The sequence below is a fragment of the Marmota monax genome, unplaced genomic scaffold (genome assembly GCF_021218885.2).
Source record: "Marmota monax isolate L192 unplaced genomic scaffold, Marmota_monax_Labrador192_F-V1.1 WCK01_AAM20220418_F8-fsc00011, whole genome shotgun sequence".
NCBI classification, from domain to species: domain Eukaryota; kingdom Metazoa; phylum Chordata; class Mammalia; order Rodentia; family Sciuridae; genus Marmota; species Marmota monax.
The window spans coordinates 26,308,601-26,322,037 of record NW_026693082.1 but is presented as its reverse complement, the minus strand read 5'-3'; the positions used below and the strand labels follow the sequence as shown (position 1 = coordinate 26,322,037).

The window sequence follows — 13,437 nt, the reverse complement described above, 5'->3', positions numbered from 1 at the left end:
AAAGCCTTTGGAAATTCTCTACCTGTTAGAGAAACTTGTGCTACTGAAAATTATCATCCTTAGGCTTTTTCAAAGATTTTATATTATATTTATATTATAAATAATATAATATGCCAATCTACTCTGAAGTAAATACATGAACTGATAAAAGACTTAACTGTCATGGACCAGGGAAGTGTGGAGAACAAACAAAACCACACCATCCCCCATATACATGAGCAAGGTTTGTGGCTCCCCTCAAGCCCAGCCCATGGAGGTATTCCTCCAGTCTGCCTCTTCCAGATCAGTGCTTTCCATGAAAATAGAAATGTTTATAGCTTCTCTGTCCAATTCTGGAGCCTCTAGCTATGTCTGGCTATTGAGCAACTGAAATGTGGATACTATGACTAAGGAACTGAATTTTTCATTGTATTGAATTTTAATTCATTTAAACTTAAACAGTCACTTGTGGATAATGGTTATCATATCAGGTAGCACAGATCTTGCCTGTTGGAATCTAATGACCTCAGAGCCTTCCAGTTGATATTAAGGACCTGCACGTGGAGACTCCACTCTTTCCACAATCTGGACCAATCTTGGAAAAAAAAAAAAAAGACAGGATTCTCCGTCCCATTGCCAGCCAGACAAAAATAAGACCCAGCTGCTCACAAAGACCCTCAATTCACTGCATTCAGGGCCCAATTCCTTCTTTGCCCCTGTTCTTTTACTTCAGTTTCCTTCTAGCCTCCTGTTTACATCTAGGAGAGGAACCCCACTAGGAACTCTAACCCAAATGGCAGAAACCATAAGAGCTTTTCTCTAGTTCTTGCCACTCCTGCTGCCAATAGTCCCAGCCTCTGACTAGGCTGCTGCTGCAAATGGCTTAGTACTAAGAAACATCACCAGCCACTCCCATTTTATTTTAACCCATTGCCAAAATCTGCCACCATTATCCCCATGAAGCACTCAGCAACTGGCTTAGATGCCAGATGAGAGATGAAAGCCCCACACCTCACTGTTGCCTATCTACAGCTTCCTATTGCTCCACATTGAGCTTTATGATTAAGGTTGGGAAACTAGGTTCTTAATCCAGCCTTAAGGTTATTCTGAAATAGAATTGCATACATATTCAAAAGTAAATGAACAGGGCTGGGATTGTGGCTCAGTGGCAGAGAGCTTGCCTAGCATTCCCGGCACTGCATATGAATAAATAAAATAAAGGCCTATTGACAATTAAAAAATATTTTAAGAAAAATAAATGAACAGCTATCCTGAATATGTATTTATATTCATAAATAAGAATATAAAATATATGTTCATTCATTATATTCATAGCAATAAAGATCACTTTTCAGACTCTTTCATAAACTTTCCCATGTAATATAAGGTCATCATTGACATAATTTAAGGAAATGTATACTAAAACCAAGAGGCATATAACTTGGCTTATTAAACATTTTTCAGAAACATAAATGTATATATATTCCCCAAACATAACTGTCTATATGGGATGCAATATTTCAGAATGAAGTGGCTATTTCTGAGGGATGTCAAGGTGATCTATACCTGGAAGGATGATTTAATTCATCATTCTGTCCAAAAAAAGGGGAGGTGGCAATGCTGGCCTGTGGTTTTGAACTCTGTCATATACATCTGGCAGCCCTTCACTTTGGGAAGCACAGACTTGAAAATAACATCGTTTGAGTTCTCAGTGCTATGGATAGAAATGCATATTTTTCAGCTGGGAAATGTGAGGGTAAAGGGTCTTTGAAGAAATTTCAATCCTGTAGCTATTTTCATGATGTGATGAAGAATTCATACTGGTTTGAGATTCCTGGTTTAATCTTTCAGGATCCTTAAATGCTTTCCGTTCTGATAATCTGAAACAACTTGGAAATAAAACAGAGTTTAAAACCCAAAATGAGGAAAATCAAAATGTTATACAGCAATATGCTTAAAATGCAAACAACATTCATTATTAGGGAACTAGTTTTCCAGCTGTTAGCTTCTTTTTTCTTTCTCTGGTTTTTCTGCCAATGATTTGCACCTCCACCTGCTGGCACACTGAGGAAGTGAAGTGGAAATCAAATTCAAGCAAGTCCATTAAATTATTCGCTGAAATCTTTAATACAGGTTTGGTGAGAGGAATGAGGGAAGTTACAATCAAAAATGAAATTTCAAAAGATTAGCAGTGTGTTTAATAATCCATTTATTTTCTGGGTTAACCATTAAGGGGGAGATGCAAAAATGATAAAAAAAAAAAATACCTTCATTAAACTTATCTTCTAACTATCAGCTCTTAATTCAATTGCCTTGCCATCACCCATGTGTCATTTTTTCAATAACCCTACTAAAAGTTTTATAAGAAAATGCAGCCGAGAGTTGGAGGATAAACCAAACCATAAATCAGAACATCTCATTCACGCTCAAAGATAGAAACATCCTCAGGAATGTAAATCGGTCCTAAATTTTTAAAAGACCCATAAAGTAAGGGTTTAAAAACCTATTGAAAATATGTAAAGCAGAACATTAAAAGTATGAACTGCAAACTTTCCAGGTTATAAACTAAGCTCTTCCCCTTTACAGCTTCCCTAGCATTGACCAAATTACTCTCACATCTCTGTCTCGGTTTCCCCATTTGTGGAATAGGGTTCAATGATAGTACCTATTTAACAGCATTGTTGTAGGAATTATTAAGTAAGGTAATATTTTAAAAGCAACCAGAACAATTCCTGGCATACAGAAAGTGATATGCAAATGATTATTAAATAAGTAAAAGGTTCCTGTCAGTAAGAGGAAATGTGATTGTTATTACCAAGAAACTATATCCTCTCAGACTGAACACATTGCCTTGACCACATTATTGTCTGCCACTGAAGCACTTTGAGCTATCATGGACCCAGAAGGTTTGCTTATAATGTTAGGAAGAGGAAGCTGAATTAAGACACGAATAAGTTGGTAAGTTAAGACAATAATAAACAGTAGGAGTTCCAGTTATTTGATATTCTAAAATAGTTAATTTAACATTAAATGATCCAGGATAATATATTCATTTTAAAATCTTTTTAAAACATTTTAAAACGTTTTTAAGGTGACACTAAAGTTTTCCAGAAAGTACAGGGGTCCAATGGCATTTCAAAAAACAAAGAAAGACACCAACACAAGGCTACCCCAACCTAAAATACAATTATGATCCTACAAAGCTGTCATTCAAGTTGCTGGTTAGCATGCACCTTTCATTCATCCATCCAGTAAATGTGTTACTTTTGTTTTATTTTGAGTATATATTTGATGTCAGTAATGATAAATGTTATGAAGGAAAGCAAAGCTGGATAAAGAGGATGGAGAGTGTCAGGAGGACAGGAAATCTGAGGTATGGAAGATCTCTTTGAGTAGATAGACATTTGATCAAAGGCCTAAACAAAGGCAGGGGATAAACAATGTGGATATGTAGGGAAAGCTAAGGGAACAGCAAGGCCCTTAGGTCTGAGATAGAGATAAAACTTGATGTATTCAACAGACAAGAAAGTCAAAACGTTGATATAAATTATCAAGGGAAAGAGTGAGAACAAATCAGGTGTGAGAAGCAACCAGGGACTAGATAATGTGGGACTTTCTAGGTCATGTTTGATTGATTTACAAACACTCCCCAAAATTCTTTGAAAAGTTTTCAGTATAGAGGTAGGGTCAAATCCGGGATGGGTTTAAGATTGCTTGGACCAACTTGGGCACTGTGGACATGACTGTAATCCCTGCTGCTCAAAAGGCTGAGGCAGGATGATCTCAAATTCAGAGACAGCTTCAGCAACTTAGCAAGGCACTAAGCAAAGCAGTTAGACCCTGTCTTTAAATAAAATATTTAAAAAGGGTTGGGGATATGTCTCAGAGGTTAAGCACCCTGAGGTTCAATCCCTGGTACAAAAACGAACCAAAAAAAAAGATTCCTTGGACCAGTAGAATATGATGGAAATTAATGGAAATGACAGTGTCATTTCAGGATCTGAGTCATTAAAGAATATGTGACTTCTGTCTTATTGGATGGATCATTCAGATTTGCAGCCCTGAGCTGCCATGTGACTTTCCTGAGGCTGCCATGTGGTAAGTTGGAAGTCAAGTAAATAGAACATGATCCTCCCTTCCTCTCCCTCATCCACTTTTTTAGACTTTGAGTCATCTCAGTTCACATACCCATTATGTAATGAAACAAACCTTCAGATGACTCTAGCTCCAGCCATTAAATTTTCTCAGCTAAGTCCCCAAACACATTGGAGTATAGAGACAAACCATCTTTTCTGAGTCTTGTCCAAGTTGACACACAGAATCCATGAGCATAACAAAATTATTATTTTAAGTCACTATGTTTGGGGCTAACGGTAGTAACTGGGACACCTTGAGAAGAATTAGGGGTCTTGTTTTAAATGAGAAGACTTTGTAGTGTTGAGACACAGGAACTGATCTGCAAAGAGGATCAAGGCCAGTTCTTACACAGAACAGGTTGCATTGTCATGCAAACTAACACAAAAACTCATAATCGATAATGCCTTTCCCTAAGAAGCTCCATCCCAGAACCAGACACCATCAGAGAGAATTTGACCATTTACAGAATGTGCATTTCCAGGGAACAAAACCTCAAAATAAGACAGCAGATAAACCAAATAGCATGAGGTTGTGTTGGTGCGGAATTCTCTAAGCAAAGTAAAACCAAACAAAGCCATATACTCATATATTCCCAGCAAATGAAATCCTGACCCCTATGAACTTTATCTATTATGAGAAATAGGTGTTTGTTGTTTAAGCCACCCAGTCTAGGGTACCTTATTACAGTAACCTGAAATGCCTGAGGCACTGCCTTCTACGAATGTATAGATGGGCCACTTGTATAGTTTATTTTTCAGTGATTCATACAAGTATGACAATGACTTTGAGAGGAAGAGATTGGAAGTCACAGGTTTGAACTTACCCGCTTGCTTTGCAATCATTTGGTAGGATGCTTTCTTGAAGCCCTCTCTACTGATATCAGAACTGCTGTCATTCAATCCTCTGTCTCCTTCTCCACTGTCCTTCACACTAAATTCATCTGGATGTGGATGTGTCCTGATAGTGAAAAAGGAAGAATTACTTTGTTATCCATAAAAAAAGGGTGTTCAAAATTGTCAAACACATTGCTTAGAGATAACGATAAATATTCTGAAATTACCTTAAACATGCAGCAGATTTATCGTCTCGGTAAAGGGTTGGGAATAAAAAGGAACTGAGAATGAACCCTATTTAAAAAGAGAGGAGAGTAGCAGTTAATAATATTTCACCCTTAGATATGGAAACTGACAGAGAGGGCCCTGCATCCCTCATCTGAAGTGCTTCAGGATGGCAGCATTAACCCTGAGGGAGGACGGTATTCAACCCAAGGGGAATTGTCATGGGCCAAAAAAGAGAACAGACACGGCCTACACCAACATCTGACTGTCAGGGCCCCTTCTGCCCTCATCTGTGGAGCACTTTTCTTCTTTAACCCCCGCCCCATTAGCCATTTGAAGTCTCAAATGTGATCAGCACCAAATTTTCATAAGACGATCCCCCCCCCACAATATGAATGTATTTCCAGGATATACAAAGAACTCAAAAAGCTTAACACCAAATAAAATGAATAACCCAATCAAATAAATGGGCAAAGAAACTAAACAGACAGTCCTCAAAAGAAGAAATGCAAATGGTCAACCAATACATGAAATAAATGTTCGACATATCTAGCAGTTAGAGAAATGCAAATTAAAACTACAGAGAGATTTCACCTTACTCCAGTCTGAATGGCAATTATCAAGAATACAAGTAACAAAAAAAAAATGTTGGGGAGGATGTGGGGAAAGGAAATGCTCATACATTGATGGGGGAACTGCAAATTGGTCAGCCCCTCTGGAAAGCAGTATGGAGATTTTCAAAACAGCTAGGAATGGACTGGGTTTGTGGCTCAGTGGTGGAGTGCTTGCCTAGCATGTGTGAGGCACTGGGTTTGATTCTCAACACCACATATAAATAAATAAGTAAAATAAACATCTATTCACAACTAAAAATTATTTTTAAAAAAAGACCACTAGGACTGGAACCACCATTTGACCTAGTTATCTCACTCCTCAGGATATATCCAAAGGATTTAAAATCAGCATACTATAGTAATGCTGCCACATCAATGTTTATAGCAGCACAATTCACAATAGTTAAGCTATGGAAACAACCTAGATGCCCATCAACAGATGACTGTATAAAGAAATCTGGTACATATACACAATGGACTATTACTCAGCCATAAAGAAGAATGGATTTATGATATTTGCCAGTAAATGGATGGATCTGGATACTATCATGCTAAGTGAAATAAGCCAATCCCCCCCCCCAAAAAAAAACAAAGATTCAATGTTTTCCCTGATATGTGGAAGCTAAGGCATAATAAAGGGGAAGAGGGATGAAAAGAGAAGTTCAGTAGATTAGACAAAGGAGAAAGAAAGGAAGGGTGGGGGATAGGAATAAAATAGATAGTAGGAAAATCTGAGATAATTTTCCTATATACACATGTAAAACATACCTAAGTGAACCCACCATCATGCCCAACTACAAGAATGGGGTTCTGATTAGAATAATATATATTCAATGTTTGCATAATTTTATAAAAACGGATTTCACTGTCATGTATAATTAATAAAAAGAAAGAACCAATAAAACAGAAAGAAAAGAAACAAAATCTGGGGTGGGGGGAGTTAATGAGGACAATAAGAGAGCTGAAATGTGCTCTACCTGAGCCTGTGAGATTCTGGTCCTCTCCCCAGGAGAGGAACACAAAGATGCTCCGCTACCCCCACTCCTGGAAATTCCTGCAGACCCGACATCCTGGACCTCTGAAGAAATGGAAGGCGGCCATGATCCCATGAAGAACCTCAAGGTGAACCCCTGGGAGTCAGCTCCTAACACTCTGCAACTTCGGCCAGCTTGGTCACTTCTCGTCTGATACCCACTTGGGCAGTGCTCACAAAGCCTATTCCTCCATGTCCTACCCTCTCCCTTGCAGGAACAAGTCACAATGACTATGGCCACTAGCAAAAGACCACAGCCACTGGCCCAAGCACCGACCCACACTATGGAGAGCTCAGGTTGCCTTGCTGCTCCCTGAGCAGTGTTTCTCCAGACTGGTCCTTCCGCTCCCTCTAGTGGCGGCGGTGGCGGCGGTGGCGGCGGTGGCGGCGGTGGCGGCGGCGGCGGTACCAGCACCACTTTTCCGCCAGGTGGCACTGGATCCGTGGGCACTAAAAGCTGAGTGGCGGTGTGTGACAAGATAGGCCTGCTTCCATCTCACCTCGACGACCGCGGTCAGCGGGCCAGAGGGCTGAAAGGACAGATGGTGCTGCAGGGACAGTTCACGGGTAACCAGGTGCAGTGCTAAAAGCCGGAAACTGCTGTCACTGCAGAGGACGTTGTGAGCCAGCTCTGCGTTGAAGCCTTCGTCCTCGTTTTCTGCCTAAAGTTTTGTCACTAGGTAGCCTAAAGGCACGCCTCGGGGCAGAGGTAGCTGGGCTGAGCCATCGAAGAGCATCAGGGCCACCTGGTGGAGCGCGTGGTCTTTCTGGTCTTCCACCTGCAACCGCACTGCTGTAGCGGTGGAAAGCCGCCGTCTAGCGCCTCCAGTACCAGCTTCATTTCAGCCAGCTCCTCGCTGTCAAAGCACCGTCGAGAGCGCAATTCTCCAGTGACTGTGTCCAAGGAGACATGGGTGGATACGGAGTCCTTGGCGCGGCCCATCTAGTCTTCCAACCGCGGTAGGTGACCTGGCCACTGTGGCCCAGGTCCGGATCCCAGGCGATCACCATAGCCAAGCGGATTGTTCTCAAGCACTCACATCTCATAGACTGGCTGTGTGAAGACCGGCGCGCTGTCGGTTCTCGTAGCCCACATGCACACTGTAAGGCTTCACGGTGAGCAGTGGGGGCGCGCCGTGGTCCTCTGCCACCAGCATCAGGTAGTACTCTGTGATGCGCACTCTGTCCAGCAACGTCTAAGTAACCACCAAAAGGGCCGGCTGCAGTCGGAAGTGCTTGTACCCATAGAGGGCGCAGTGCACCTGCCCGTTGGAACCCGAGTCCCTGTCCGACGTGCTGACCAGAATCACTGAGCTCTCGCGCGCTCACCCTTTAGGCGCCAAAGAGGTTGCTTGCGCAGGCCTGGAGAGCCCCAGCCCAGCTGACGAGGTCGCACCTGCTTTCCGGAGCGCGGTAGCGGTGAAGGACGAGGTGACTGGTTCTCCTGGGGTGGCGAGCGGAGTGATAGCGATGTCAGGAGCGTTGTCATTGACATCACGGATGAGCACGATGACCTTGCAGGTGGCGACCCGAGGACCAGGGCCGCAGTCCTGCACCTTACGTCCAGATCATAGGTGTCCTGGCATTCGTAGTCCACGGGACCCGCTAGGATGAGGCGACCGGAGCCCGGGTCGAGCCGCAAGAGGCGGCTCACTTTGGGTGGGTTGCAAGCACAGAAGGAGAACACCCGCCACTGGGGCCCTCTTGGGGGTCCGCCGCGTCCAGGTCCAGAAACAACAAGCCCACAGGGGCGTCCTCCACCGCGCCCTGAGGGAAGGCTGGGCTGTGGTCACTGGCGTCCAGCACACTCACGCTGAAGAGTTGCGATGGCAGACCGCAACCAGCGGCCCCCCTCCTGGGCCAGGCCACTGGCTCTAGGCTGTAAGCAGCCTGACTTTCGCAGTCCAGCTCCTGCAACAGCACCAGATCCACGCATTGGGCACCGCCAACACACGTCTGCAGCTCCACTTGGAACGGGCTGTGTGGCTGAGCTAGTCGCACACTCTGCAGCCCATTGGCACCCACGTCCTCGTCCAATGACACTTGCCACACAGTTATCCATCTATGCTGCGTTGTCATGGCCACGTCCTCATCCAATGGCACAAGCCAATGGCGCTTCCAGTGGGATGCGCGTGCCCACCGCCGCACCCTCGGACACCTCCACTGGAATCTGGGCCCTGGGGAAGCACAGCACATGGTCGTTGACGTCCCTCACCTCCACCTCCACGTGCACCAGCCGGAATTGCTCCTGTGAGAAACTGACCACGTCGAACACCAGCACACATCGAGGGGCCTGGCCACATAGTCGCTAATGGTCCAGGCCTACATCCCCGACAGTCAGCCTGTCACCCTCGGCACCCAAAGCAGAGAGCTGTTGAATTGCTTTATAAGTCAGAACTGGCTAGGTACCTTGCTCTGGGAATTAAACAAAACGTGGTCAGAGAGAACACCGAAGACGGTGCACGGGGCTTCTTCCTCATATGTGAGGAAATGACAGTTTTGGTGCAAGAGCCTGACACTAGTAACAGCCAGATAAGCAGCAAGTACTCCAGTCCAACCCCTTGTAAAGTGTCACCAGGAAATCTGAGCCTCCAGAAAGTCATCTTTGTTCCTCATAGAGAAAAGCCAATGGCAAGTTCTGTGCTTAGACTTCAGACCTCTCAAGCCCTCCTGAATGGGAATGTGCAGCCAGGAGACACTTGCTCCCTTAAACACATCTAATCATTAAATCCTCTCTGCTGTGTAATTACTTTTCTCTGCCCCAGGCCTAAACATGCTTCTGTAGAACCCCAATGGAGGTGGTTATATAGACAAGAGCATGCAAATAAGCATCGGTTCAGGCCAATCTCAGGAGTCCCCAAACTACTGGGTCACGTTGCTTCCCTAAAAAGACTCACAAAAGGGCCTGGAGAGATGAAGAGAGGCTAGAGCCGTGTAGGGGGTCATTAAGAGCCCACAGAAAGTTTGCACTATACAAATATGTCCTGCTTGATTCACCCAGGTAACTACTCTATTGCTTTGATAGTAAGATCAGGGGATCTGCAGCCTCTTTATTCCCTCCTAAGCTGGTACCTTTTACCTCTTCTTCAGAGGTACAGTTGCTCTTCTCCTTTACCATTTGAGATGAACATATATGCTCAGTGTAATGCATCCTTGCTACACAGTTATCTATCTATGCTGGGTTGTCATTGCGTGTATTGAAGGTTTCTTGGGCAACAGTTTCTCCAGAGCAAGGCAATGTATAATCAGGGGAGAACCAATTTCCAAAGTAATCATCTGAATAGCTTTTCTATAGCAAACAAACCATTAATGATGATATTTCATTCCCTTCATCTCCTTTTATGTCCATAGCTGCTTAAATGTGAGGAATCAGTGTCAGGGAGGTTTGTCAGTCACAAACTATTGCAAGAGATAGTTAAGGGTGAGAGAAAGACTTAGGGAAATATATTGCAGTCGGACTTGTTAGAAAATGGCTGCAGATCAATTATATTTTAAAAGCCTTTGGCTGAAGAAAACCACGGGTGGCCTCATAGACTGAAGGCTAAAGAAACATTAAACCATCTGTCTAAAGCACATAAATAGTCCTGTGTTAACTTCACTTTATGTGTGAAGTGTTCTAAATGCTAAGCAGTCCCACATGTTAATGATGACATTGTTCCTCATGCCACAGAGTCATCATCAGTACACTGTGCTCTTTAACCAGTCATCTTGAATCAGTGAACAAGTTGAGTTATTAACATACCCAAGATTTTCTTGGCTCCTCCATTCTTGCAGGGACATGTCAGTAAGTGACTATTTTTTTCTTTCACTCTTAGGTAGGAATTGGTATTTATTTTAGCACCAAGACCTATGAATCCCATTCTGAAACTGAGCCATCTTTGATGAGATCATTAATTTTCAGCCGTTTTAAATTAGCAGAGCATTTGGCAATGACTTTTATGCTAAGTTCCAATAACTGATATGTGAGAGAAGTACAGTGGGAAGCAGGAGTTAATTTTGGTATGATACTCTGAGATCCTTAAAAAATGGTTGAGGGGGGCTAGAACTCAGTTTATTCTAGACTTTTAATTTTGCATGATAAAACATCAATCTGAAAAAAAGAAATAGCTCTACTTCAGCACTAGAAAGATCAGATTCATTTTAAGCCTGTATACTCAACAGCATATTAGATTGTTTTCTTTCTTTGAATTGAATATCCAAAGGAAGTTCCTTACTATTCAGCCTCTGGATCTCAGGGAAAATAAGGTCCCTTTACTAAGCATCTTAATTCGTACATATCTTTTAACTGAAAACTGAAACTGCTTCAAATATTCCCTTAGAAATTGCATGCTTCCATATACATTAGCCAGGAGAGGGACCCATTTAACCACAGTCCAAGTCTCTTCTTCCTTATCTCAAACAATTCCTGCCAGGTTTAGCCTTTGCTAGTTTTCAACATTGCTGTTGCCATTTATGATCAGAAAAACTATTCAGGATACTGAAAAGGAAGAAGAGTCCAAGACTCCATCTAAAGAACATCAAAAGATCCAGATAAAATATGAAAAGGGCAGGCAATCAAACATTACTTCCACAATGCTAAACATCTGGAAGCTTCTGTTTGGAAACATCCAGTGATGATGTTTAAATGCTTGATTGCATTTCCCCCCACTTTTCCTCCAGCTGTTTAGCATCATGTAGACCATCCATGGTAAGGAATATGCTATGCTGTTAGTGATTCATTATTAGGACTATTATTGTTTTGTAGCAAACAACCACCTTATTAAAACATTGCTTTATGAATGAAGGACAGCTGGAATTTCAGGAAAGAGACATTTTCTGAGGCAAAAATCAGTTATGTGCTGGTAGGGTGACAAGCTGAATAATATAGAAACTGTATGATCAGTCCCCCTAGGGATGTGTCATCCAGAAGCTGTGTTTACAGCCCCGAGCTTCCGGTACTCTCATGTTCCATTCTCTTGGTTCTGTTAGATAAAAATCTGTCTCAATATTAAAGGCACCATGGCAGAAATTTGCTTTATGTTGCTTTTTTCCCATTTGCCAGCATATTGCCACACTGTAAGTCCATAAAATATATTTTGATCTCTGTTGGAGTCAAAGATAAAGTGAGACAAACAACTGGGTCAAGAGGAGACCAACATGTAAATAAAGCAACAATATGTTCCTCTTGTGCAGTTCGTTTTTATAAAGAGAGGAATTGGTGAACTCCCTCCAGAGTTCACCTTTGTTCCTGGGGGCAGAGGGGCGGGGGAGAAAAAAATGTGCTAGTGGATTCCCAAAATGTCAACATATCAGATGCATAACACAAGATTTACATTCTGATCATTTAAATGAAAGATTTTATATTTTGCTAAACACATAACATCAATGTGCCTCTCTTTACACATGAGAGAACCTTGAATATAAACTAAAGTTACTTTCATCTATAACATGGAGGGGAAATTAGCTTTCTAATTCAGAATAGTGTCTGTGCCCTTGAAACTTTCTTCTTTCCTGTTTACATAATAATATATGTTTGGGGGAAAATTAAGCCATAGGAAATTGCTCTTGAGCAAATTTGGCTGGCTTATTGTGTCCATGTGTCAGAGAAAGCACCAACTTTTACAGGATCCTGAACTAATACTTCCCTAGGCCAGAAACAGTTTTAGTGTCATTTAGAAAAAAAAAAATCATTCTATGTTCTATGCTGAGACACATTTTCGTTTCTCAATTGAACAAACATTCTGAAGCTGAATGAGTAAAGTATTATCAAAAGCAATGCTGCTGTCTTCAAGGAGTAAGTTCCAGAAATTGAAGCAATTAAATCTGTTCGAAAGAAAACAAACCAACCTAACAGCCTTGTATTTTTCTTTTTGAAAATCATACCCTGAAAAAATTAAAGTCAATCATTAGTGGTATAAGCTTCCAAAACAGAGAAATTGTCTTAAATTATCTCATAAGAAGTATCATTCGCTCATATTCCTGTTACCCCATTACATAATCAGTTTGTTATTAGGGCTTGACTGTGCAGCCATTTATAAGAAAAATTATTAGCAAATTGCTGGTCTTTTTTGGAAAATCATTTTAGGAAAAATAATTCAGCCCTGAAGTCAGCCAAAATACCATCTACAAATATAGCATAGAAACAAATGATATTTTATCAACTACTTAAGTGCTTTATCCCAGAGAATAATCACAGAAATCCACCAGAGAGTATCAACACTAATCACAAGTTCCCCTTAACATAAAATAAGCATCTAAATGGTATAATCTTCACTTACAAAAAGTTTCCCATAAGGATCATCATGTTAATAAAGATATCATCAAAACTATGTAATCTCCAAATTCTACATAAAACTATTAATTTAAATTACTGATTTTATTAATATATCTGCATGAAGGAAATTAAATGAATAATGAAAAACATTTTACTGTTTTGGTCCAACTATGCCTCAAATTCCAAGTGAGGCAATGAGATTGACTTTGCCCCTTGACCTTCAGTTATGGGCTAAAAGATCAAACTTTGTGTCCCTCTCACCTTGAAGGGAGGAGGGTCCCACACACACCTATATACACCAGAGAATACAGTAAATCAAGGAAAAAATTAAAAGAGTAGTGATTGAGAAGCAATTTTTATCTG

At 41.7% G+C, this 13,437-nt stretch overlaps 1 pseudogene; it reads right to left on the bottom strand.

Moving 5' to 3' along the window:
* Nucleotides 1–2,395: 2,395 nt before the first annotated feature.
* LOC124099036 (protocadherin-8-like) lies at nt 2,396–9,424 on the bottom strand (annotated as a pseudogene).
* Nucleotides 9,425–13,437: the final 4,013 nt, after the last annotated feature.